We start from the raw sequence: 9,797 nt of genomic DNA, 5'->3' as shown, positions 1-9,797 counted from the left end.
ACGCAGCATGTCGCTTCCACAAGTATGGTTGTCCTAATAATACATCACAAACATCAAGGGGAGCAACGTCACACAATACCTCATCCGTGAAGGGTTTGATGTTGTATGGAAGGCGACACTGTTGGCTTACGCGAAGATCTCGTCCTTGGTGAAGCCACCCGATGGTGTACGGTTGTGGATGTGCTGTGGTCGGTAAGCCCAGCCGCTTCACGACCTCTGTCGAAATGAGGTTCTTTTGGCTCCTACTGTCGACAATGAACTATAGCGGGGAGCCCTTTACCCACATCTGGGAGTGGAAGAGACGCTCCTCCTCCTCTGGATCTTCGAGTTCCTCCTTCTGGATCTTCGTGGTGGCAACGGTGGCGTTGGGCTCTGCATCGACAATCTGCTTCCCTTTGTCATTCCCCTTGTCAGGTTCTAACTCAGAGTCAGAACATGCATCTGATTCTCAAACCCTTAGCTTGGCCACCAGTGACTGCTTGGCCCGACACTCACTTGTGTTATGGAACTCACACCACTTTCCCATGTCCTTTTTCAGCTTCGCGGCGTTGTTCTTTTATTGCAGCTTTGGCGAGTTGTCTTGGGCCGCCCCGCCTTGGCTTTGTCCTTTGTTCTGTGGTTTGGGAGCACCTTTCCCTTGCTTTGGATTCACCGATCCAAAGTCTCGCTTCTTCTGTTTAAACTTTTGCTCGATCTTGATGGCATATCGGTATGTCGTACCGAGTGAGAAGATGTTCAGGAATTCGATTTCTTCCTGGATGTACTTGTGCAAGCAGCCGAGGTATTTGAGTACCAAATGCTGCTCTGAATCCTTGATACCCAACTTTGTGCGAAGGGTATGGAAAATATTGGTAAACTCCGCCACGTCTTCGTCCCTTCCCTGTCGCAGCGTGGTCCACTTTATGTATTGATCCTCATAGCTTCCGACAGGGTAGTACTGTTCCTTGATGGCAGTCCAGAATGAATCCCAAATGGGTGCAGCTGAAAATAGTGAGGTCGTACTTTCATCCTTCTGCTCGCAGCAGGTTTCCCACCAGTCCTTGACGTGGGGGGCGGCTTTGAGAAGAACGAAAGTAATCTTTTCCCGGCCGGAAAAATTATGAACAAAAAATACCCTTCTAGCATATTTAACCATTTATCTACGGCATCTGCATCTATCCAACCCTCAAATATGGGAATGTCAAAGTTAACTTGTACCTTAAAGGGTGTAGCGCTTCCAAAGTAGCTGCTAGGAGTAGATGTGTCGCCCCTAGGTAGACGCTGAAGCATCTAGGCAAAGTTGTCCATCATCACGTTCCTTTGTCGCTCGAGGGCCTCTTCGAGCAAGAATTTGATAGGATCTCTTGCTCCCTCGTCTTTCTTTTCATCCGCCATGGGAGGCCGTCGGTATTTGCAAGGCTGGTCTTGCAAAGGTTTGACCAGTTCAAGCCCTAACTCCTTATATCCTGACCTCGTTGGGGACATGCAAGGAAAGACAGAGAAAGAGCAGACCCCCCTGATACCACTGATCTGGATTTAAACAGGAACGCAACAAATTACAGAGATAACCAGAAATACAGAGATGTAGTGGAAATAATACTTCATTTCATTACTGTAAAACACTGAAATCTGCTTACAAACAGAAATGGAAATAAACTAGCTAGGGCGATGGTAACTTATCTCTGAGAAGAGATGTTGCGGCTATATGCCTCTGAACTGTGTTACAATGAGGCTCGAAGGCCTATTTATTGTTGAGAAACAATGGAGAACCCTAAACATCCAAAAACCTAACCCTAGAAGATGAAATGCCAAACTGTGGGACCCGTTTGGGTAAATTGGTACATCAACTTCCCGGGGTCGTAACTTTGGCATACGATATCCGTTTGACGCGCACAATATCTCGTTAGAAAGATCTATCTGAGAACTACAACTTTCGAAACAGCAACATCGGTCCATGGACCCATGTTGCTCCCAGCTTTCCCAAAAAACATCGTTTAGGGCCTCAAAACGGCTCCGAAAGTTTAGGACCTGAAAAACTGCTAAAGATAGTAAACTGTGCTACAATTAAGGAAACTGAAAAGCTGAAAGAAACAATGGTGGGGGTCCAAGTGGACTTGGCAGGTGGCCACCAATATCCACCTGGATCACATTTCACATTCCATGAAGCAATTACATACTTGGAGGCATTTCTCGCCAGTTGAGGTCATCTCATATTCCACAAGGCAAAATTGCATATTTGGAGGCATGATTCATATCTGAACCTTTGTCACACTTACAAGAAAAGGGAAAAGCTTCTAGAATGATTGTTTGCATTGGGACAAAGAAGCTTCCAGGAGGAGTGCCCTGTTGAGATTGGTAGCTTGGGAGGTACTTTGAACCCTAGGCTATAGGGTTGTGGAGGAATTGGTATCACAAGGCCACTTGTAGGCTAAGAACCCCAAGCTTGTGGGTGTGAAACCGTGCATGGATTTGGACACTTAGCACTTAGATATTGTAGGGCGCCCTTAAAGGAATAAGGGGCTGCTTGTAGCACCAAGAGAGGCCTTGTGGATTGAGAGAAAAGAATTTTTATGTGATAATGTGGGTGAATTTGTCTTAAGTTTCAAGTCGGCCTTGACTTGAGGAGAGCATTTGAGAAGGTTAGATGTCACCCTAAGGAATGATATAAATAGGAGTGAGGAGGAGCCCCATTCCTCGTCCAATCATCGCATCTCTCTCTCATGTGAAGACTGAAACAAGGAGGCCAAAGTTTACCTCAAAGAGCCGCAGCCGTAGGAGACCAAACGAAGGAAAGAGAAGGACGTTCTTGTGACTGTTTGGGTCTGGTTTTGTGTAGGTAAAGGCAGCAAAGAAGGAGAGTTAGGGCCGAGTTAATTTGGGGTTGTTCTGGGCATAAAAGGAGTGAAATTGTGAATTTCTCCATCTGTAACAGGCCGAAAAATTCTGTGAAGTTGCTGGACGAAGACACCAAGTTTTGGGAGGCCGAGTAGCCTATGTGGCTACCAAATTAGACCGCGTTCTTCTGTGGGTGTAGTGGAGCAGATAAGGATCTATGGGTGTGAGAATTTTGTGAGTTTATGCAAGTACAGTGTGCCCTAATATCTCAGAAATTGCAGACCTTACCTGAAGTATTTTGGAGGGCTAATAGTGAACAGTTTCAAGAAAGAGAGGGAAGAGGATTGGGTCCACAGTGGTTGGAACATCCAAAGAGAAAATTCATCATCAGAAGTTGCACAGGTGCTATGGTCAAGAGGAGCAACAGAAGGTTGCAGAAAAAGGTATGTTATTCTCTTGAGTTTATGTGATTTGCTAGTGGATGGTTGTCCTAGTTTAGGACAGAAGTTGCAGGTCATCTTAGCGCTGTAAGGAGGGCAGTAAGTAGGTAACTTCGGGAGCCCTAAGTGCATATATGAGAAGGACTTTGGGTCTACTAGGAGAGGCAGATTTGGAGATGCTCAACACTGATCTTTGAAGGACAAAAGGAGGTCAAGGGAGCAGTTTGACTAGCCCAACTTTGTTTTTGAAGGAGGACTTTTGACAGTGATAGGTGGTAACCCTCCATGCCCTAAGTTTGTCTTCATTGGGCAGCACATGAAGGCAATAGAGGGAAGAAGTCCACAAGAGTTGTATTCTTGAAGGACAAAGGAGTAGCTAGTGGGCAAGAAATCCCAAAGAAGCTAAGCAGTGCCAGTGGGCATTCTAGAGTTGTTCACAAACGGAGATGTGAACAACTCGCAAGAAGACCCTATGTGTTGAGTCACTGATGGACGAATGATCAGCGAGAGGGAAGATTGGAGCCATGTTCAGTGACCTAAAGGAGTAGGATCATTGATAGAGGCAAAGAGGTGTTGTTGCAGATTGGGAGCCAAAAGACCGGGCAGATGTGTTCAAGGTACAACCAAGAGGAGTTGTGAAGGCATGCTACATCAGCTAGACAGTCATATTGTATCTTGTTCAAGGTAGATTGGTTGTCTAAAGACAGAAACCAAGCCCTAGTTTGTATTACTTGTATCAATGATTGTATGAGGGCCATGATCCCTGGTACAATAGCCCTAGATAGTTGTATTATAGTTTGTTAATACAACAAAGTTGGGTTAATGAAAAATTGCAAAAAGTCATATTTGTGCACGTGTTGATTTACAACGATTTGTTCCGTTGTGCAAAGTAGTTTGTTGTAGCATTTGGATTGGTAGTGTCAAAGATTCTAAGATGCTAACCTAGATTCTCTAGTGCCGTGAAAAAAAACAACACGCCCCAACTTAGGTGGTGACAAAAGGCGTCTATGCATGATTCAAGTGTTGGACAATGGATAAACCAACGCTCTTTGTGTGTTTCGTGACATGTGCTTAATACCTCTCGTAGATCCATTAACTCTGGCAATGCATCCATTTACTAACACCTGCGGGTTTTGGTGTAATGGCAATCATGATTCCAACAAGTGGTATCATAGCCAAAGGTCTCAAGTTTGAGTCACACTTGACTCGTGCTCGGGGAGGAGATAGTTGGACATTGGATAAACCAACGCTCCCCATATGCTTCATGACATGTGCTTAACCGCCTCTCGTAGATCCGTTAACTCTAGCGATGCATCCGTTTACTAATACCTGCGGGTTTTGGTATAATGGAAATCATGATTCCATCATCAAGGACAGAATCATGGAATACCACTCCATCAGGAGAAAGCACTTGTGGATTTTAAGTTATAATTTTTATGAAAGTTTCTAGATATATCGAAGAGTATTTTAAAGGAGACTTCTTGGAGGTTCACTAAAATAAATTATTAGAAGAAAATACAGAGGAGGAATCTCTTGAGGTTTCTAGATAATATTCTATTGGAAGTTTCTAAAGGAGCACTTTCCCCTAGAGGCTTCTAGAGTTTTCCTTATACTATTGAAGCTTTTAGTAATTTCTAAATATATTTTATTCATAGGAGATTAGAGATAGAGCCTTATAAAAGGAAGAGAGCTCTCATTTGCTAGACATGGTTGGAATTATGTGAGTTCCCCTCCAAGACTAGTTGAAGATCATTTAGGAGGAAGAAGTTGAGGGACTTTCTAATGTGAAGTTCATCACTCTTTTCTCTTTAGATTGATAGAAATTACTTGTACACATGTTCTAAAATAGTCTTTATAGAAGGGTAGGCTTCCCCAAAAGAAGAAATTAGAATTGACGTCAAATCATTCCTTCATCTTTCTATAATCATTCGATTTTTTGAAGCTTTTCGTTGCTGTAATCTCTTAGTTAGGACTATCCACTCTCTTTTGAGGGCTTCCCTAGCTAGGGTTTCAAGGTTTAGTGTGGCACATCTAGACTGTCTTGATCTTAGGTGTTAATCACACTTGATGATGAATGTATTGTTGGTTGTTCATGCTATGAAGAGGACTTCCTACTTGTGTCGACTTCATTTATGAAGTTATATGTAGCTGTCTCATAATTATTCATGGTTACACATTATTACTTGGTTGACTTTGTACTAGTTGTGAGGATTATCTTTAGAAGAACCTTCCTTTAAATTTCTACATATTGAAGTAAACCTATGTGGTTAGTTTGACCATGTTTATAACAACTTAACTCGGCCTCCTTCTATTGTTTGAACACCTTTGATTGTTGATCATGACTGCACCACCAATTGGATAGGCACTAGCCTTGCAAATCCACCATCCCATTTATTTTTAAAGAAAATATGGAACATTCTTACTGAGGAATCTCTCCTCTTGTCGGAGAAATGTCGACCAAAACTGGGATGAAGAGTTGTCGTGGCAATAGTGAGCAGCCTTCGTAAGTGTCGCTACGATCGCATTTTGTTCAAGGACTTGAATATCTTAGAGTGCGGGTCTAGGAAGTAACATCACCCTTACCTAGGAGGTTTTCAAGATAATCAACAAGATGATTAACCCATTGGGTGCACACAACAGGGGAGATAGTTTCTCAATTAGGGGAAATACCTACCAAGGAGGAGCAATACTAAGCACTTGAAAGAGGGCACTTAGTCTTAAGAGATTGGGACCATTTGATATACTCATTGGAGGTTAGGCACTAGACTTAAGAATGCTTGGATTGAGAAGCATACTTCATGGAGGTTGGTTTGCACTCAGACGCATATGTTGAAGAGCATTAAAGCTTAGTGGTTGCTAACACAAAATCTACCACCTTATTGCAAAACCTCACTAAGCACTCTAGATTAAGGGAAACAATAGAATTAGCCACCATTATCAACTTAGTAATTGCTTCCCTATTGTTTTGTAGATAGATATGTTACCCACCAAAAGGTGGGTAATCCATAGGAGAAATTTTCCTCCTCCTTGGATAGCCATCCAACTAGCAACCCTATTGATCAGAACATGGCATGATGCCATAGATCCTCTATTTTGCTCTGGTCATATTTTTTTCTCCCACCAGGCATTCCTTCTTGAAGGAAAGTGGGCCATCCATTAGCAAGTGTAACCAATTTGAAATCATGCGCTTTTACTTAATGTTTATGGCATACTAATATGAATCAAGGGTTGATATGGATGATTAACCAATCTTGGCTATAATCTCGTTCCCTCATCTCACCTAGGAGGTTAGTCTTTGACAATAGTAAAGTGGGACCTCCGCTAAGGCCTTAGGTTTATAGGAAGGACAATACTAGGGAGGCTTTGATTAAATTAGATTGGCCATGATATTCCATACTTACCAATTTTCATTTACTTCCATTATTTCATCTCCATTCTTCGAGCTAGTAGTTACTAGTCATGGGGATTGGCACCTTCTTATCCTCATTCTTGAGTTTGGGACGAAAAACTTTGCCATGGAGGTTAACGCAGCTAAAAGAAAGATAAAAGCAAAAGAAAGCCATAAAGAAAGAAAAAAATAAAATGCAAAAGATGGCTAGGACAAAAATTCGCACATCGGCAAAAGCCTCGAATAAGCTCTACCTCCAAATTAGCCATCGCTAGATTCCACGATGCACATGATGCTCCATCCATAAAAAGGAGCCGTTGTATTTTCCCAACCCCATTGAGCGATAAATTGACTCATCATTAAGGGGTACTAAATGTTAAACCTCAAAAAGAAAGCTTGGGCTTTTGAGCTATGCACCCAAATCATAGCATTATCATAAAGAAGTAAAGGTGCACCAAAGGGGTGGAAAAATCAAGGGAAGGAAAGGGGTAACTCATACCTCCATGATTGCTCCCTCCTTACATCTATACACTCATGATGTTGGACCACTATTAGCTAGTCACTTAGCTATGGCAACTGGCCCTAAAATCCTGCCCACTTCATTACCACCATCTTTGCATGCACCTATGGATTGATCGGTTAACCTACGACTTACTACTTCCCCTAGGGCACTAGAAACACCTAATAGGGTTCTCCATGTAGCCATCCCTAACGTAAAAGAGGGAACATTTATACGAGACTTGGTCTACATAGATATTTATGGGTGATCTTTGTGCGAAGTATTAATTGTGCCCCTAACATTAAATATGGTCCACTATGATACATCTTTGGTTTTTGTTACCTAATGATTTTTTATGTGCACTTGGCCTTGAGATGGTTTTTTTAGGTGGTTCTCATCACAACAGCAAATGGCTTCTTGAGGTGATTGCCCCAACTTCTCAACAAACCATTAGAGGTTGTACCATTATTAGAGAAAGAGAGAGACAGAGAGATTGACCTTAATGATGCAATGTTGCCTATCTAGAGCATAGCTTTGGGCTATTTGAAGACCCTACATGATGCTTGACAACCCAAGGGGCTCCCACATGCTGAAACGTTGAGCTCATGAAGCTTAGTGTTGTAGATATTGATGATTTTCCTAGTGCAACTAGGCTAGCCTCAACATTGTTTGGTGGGCATCACTTGTTCTAGAACCTAGATGATGATGGTCATCCTTGAGATGACAAAGGAGGCCTTGTACATCACATTGGAGCCCCAATGCTTAAGCACTAGAGTGTCATGTTACCCCTCTTGCTCCTTTGAGGGTGACAAGGGCACCATGTAATATTCCAACTTAGCAATATTGTTAAGGGAAATATCAATCTTTCCCAATTTTGTCTTATTTCATGTCTGCACTTAGGAAATGTGGGTTCAGAGGTCTCACATGGATTTTGCGGATTAAGTAGGGGCCCAAACATTAGGAAGGAAGGAAAATATTATGACTCTAGTGGAGCATGGGGGCCACCCCATGGAGAATTGCAGCCCGCATGTGGAAGGCACTCTCATTGGAGCGAAGTTGGTGGGGAAAGTCGAGTTGGGCCAACATGGGCATCTTGGAGGCTCTTTGATAAATAGAGCAAGAGGCACTCATTTTTGGCATTCATTCATCTATTCAGAAATGGTGTCTTTGACATTGCACGCTTGAGCTGAAGCCAAGTCTGCAGTGTTGTTTAGCACCCGAGTGTCTACAAGCGGAGATCTCAACCCTTGCTTCGGTGGACTTCAAATGCCAGCCCAAGGAGGGAGTCCTACCTATACCAGTTTGTACCAACCTAAGGAGGGAGTCCAAACTGTGGTGCTCCCAATGGGTGTGGGGGCACAATAATAACCTCATGGGTCTCCAAATGAGTCGAAGATGCCTGTAGATCATCTGCAAAGGCTTTGATGATGGTGTAGGGGATGCCACATTGTCCTACAAGTCCTCGGTCAGCTGCCAAGTGCATGATACATCTGTGGGGCCGACTTGGAAAAGATGAACCAAGTGCATCTTCCTCGTCCAATGGGAGTATCTCAAACATCTTTGACCATCCTCGAGGATCCATGGAATGTTAACTACTGTTGTGGAGGCCCATGGCTCTCAACACACACCCTACATGTGCCAATGTAGCCCTCTAGAGGATTAGGGCCCCGTATAAGCAGACCAAACCCAAGATGGAGACCATCTACAATCCTGCATAAGATCCAATGTGTCCCTTAGCCTTCCAATACAACAAGTCATTAGAGAAATTGAGTAAATGAGCTTACCAATCATGGACCACAGGTGGGGACTTCATAATGGCCTGCCCTTCCATAATGGGCTTCGGGATGTGCCAATGTCTCCTAAACTCCAAATGTGGTTAACCAATTATCCTATTAGGTGGTTTTTACTTCTAAAGGGGATGATATATTCAAGGTACATCCTTCAAAAGGTGGTGGCATGTCACAGATATGTGAATGAAATAAGGGATGAGAAGGGGCAGCTTTGGCCACATGTTGGGGTACAAGGGTATCTAATAAAAGGGAAGCCCAAACTTGGGTTTATAATGTATAGGAGGGAGCAATCATGGTACATGAGGTGCCCTGGCCTTGATTTTTCCACCCTTCTTTATATGCCTTTTGCCTTTTTATGATTCTCTTTGATTAATTGCTTGGGGCTCAAGGGGTAAGAGCATGATGCATAAGATATAGAAGTGAATACCCCCTTTTAAGGTAGGGTAGTTCATTGCCCACCAGAGGTTGGGGCAATCACGGGTTCCTATATGATGAAGGAGGTTCATAAAACCTGTAGGAACCAGGGTGATGGCAATGATGAGGGGGTAGAGCTCATGTATTGCCTTTTTCCCACGTGTTAAATGTGTTTCTCCCGGCCATCATTTGCATTTTGTGATACATTTTCTTGTTGAATGTGGCAAAATATGCTTTTGTCTTTCTTTTTAGCTGCATCAACCTCCAAGGCGTCTTTCCAAGCCTGACCCAAGGTGTGGGCGAGGGGAAAGGGTAAGCTAACCCTATGTGGACCCAGGTGGGAGAAATGATGAATGGGGTAATAATGAGTGGAAAGGTGGTATTATAAGTGGATAAGGGAGCGGGACCACACAACCAAAATTGGGTTTTCCAGTGAAATACCATCCCTAAAG

The sequence above is a fragment of the Pinus tabuliformis genome, chromosome X (genome assembly GCF_031772625.1).
Source record: "Pinus tabuliformis cultivar Carrire ecotype Pingquan chromosome X, CPIR1, whole genome shotgun sequence".
Classification (NCBI taxonomy): domain Eukaryota; kingdom Viridiplantae; phylum Streptophyta; class Pinopsida; order Pinales; family Pinaceae; genus Pinus; species Pinus tabuliformis.
The sequence above is the reverse complement of the archived record's forward strand: the minus strand, read 5'-3'. Positions refer to the sequence as shown.